Consider the following 1,179-nt stretch of genomic DNA (forward strand, 5'->3'; position numbering starts at 1 on the left):
TCTTCCTCACTGGGATTCACCTCCTCTCCCTCCCTTGTAGGTTTGGCCATGATGGTTAAATCAATGGCTTTGCACTCTCTCTTTGGATTTTCTTCTGTATTGCTTGGGAGAGTACTAGGAGGGGTTTCAGTGACCCTTTTACTTAGCTGGCCCACTTGTGCCTCCAGATTTCTAATGGAGGACCTTATTTCATTCATGAAACTTAAAGTGGCCTTAGATAGCTCAGAGACTATATTTGCTAAGTTAGATGGATTGTGCTCAGATTTCACTGTCTGTTGCTGAGTGGATGATGGAAAAGGCTTGCTATTGCTAAACCTGTTTCTTCCACCATTGTTAAAGCCTTGTTAAGGCTTTTGTTGATCCTTCCATGAGAAATTTGGATGATTTCTCCATGAGAGATTATAGGTGTTTCCATAGGGTTCACCCATGTAATTTACCTCTGCTATTGCAGGGTTCTCAGGATCATAAGCTTCTTCTTCAGAAGATGCCTCTTTAGTACTGTTGGATGTTTCCTTCAATCCATTCAGACTTTGAGAGATCATATTGACTTACTGAGTCAATATTTTATTCTGAGCCAATATGGCATTCAGAGTATCAATTTCAAGAACTCCCTTCCTTTGAGGCGTCCCAATACTTACAGGATTCCTCTCAGAAGTGTACATGAACTGGTTATTTGCAACCATGTCAATGAGTTCTTGAGCTTCTGCAGGCGTTTTCTTTAGGTGAATGGATCCACCTGCAGAATGGTCCAATGACATCTTAGATAGTTCAGACAGACCATCATAGAAGATATCCAGGATGGTCCATTCTGAAAGCATGTCAGAAGGACACCTTTTGGTCAGTTCCTTGTATCTCTCCCAAGCTTCATAGAGGGATTCACCTTCTTTTTGTCTGAAGGTTTGAACATCCACTCTAAGCTTGCTAAGCTTTTGAGGAGGAAAGAACTTGGCTAAGAAAGCCGTGACCAGCTTATCCCAAGAGTTCAGGCTATCATTAGGTTGAGAGTCCAACCATACTCTAGCTCTGTCTCTTACAGCAAATGGGAAAAGCATAAGCCTGTAGACCTCGGGATCAACCCCATTGGTCTTAATAGTATCACATATCTGCAAGAATTCAGTTAAGAACTGAAAAGGATCTTCTGATGGAAGTCCATGAAACTTGCAATTCTGTTGCATCAGA

At 41.7% G+C, this 1,179-nt stretch overlaps 1 non-coding gene across 1 annotated transcript; it reads left to right on the forward strand.

Annotated features, from left to right (window-relative positions):
- Positions 1 to 812: 812 nt before the first annotated feature.
- LOC112746712 (small nucleolar RNA R71) lies at positions 813 to 920 on the forward strand. Its single transcript, XR_003174581.1, has one exon. It is a non-coding gene; the product is annotated as a small nucleolar RNA R71 (small nucleolar RNA).
- Positions 921 to 1,179: the final 259 nt, after the last annotated feature.

Source organism: Arachis hypogaea, chromosome 14 (genome assembly GCF_003086295.3).
Source record: "Arachis hypogaea cultivar Tifrunner chromosome 14, arahy.Tifrunner.gnm2.J5K5, whole genome shotgun sequence".
Lineage (NCBI taxonomy): Eukaryota > Viridiplantae > Streptophyta > Magnoliopsida > Fabales > Fabaceae > Arachis > Arachis hypogaea.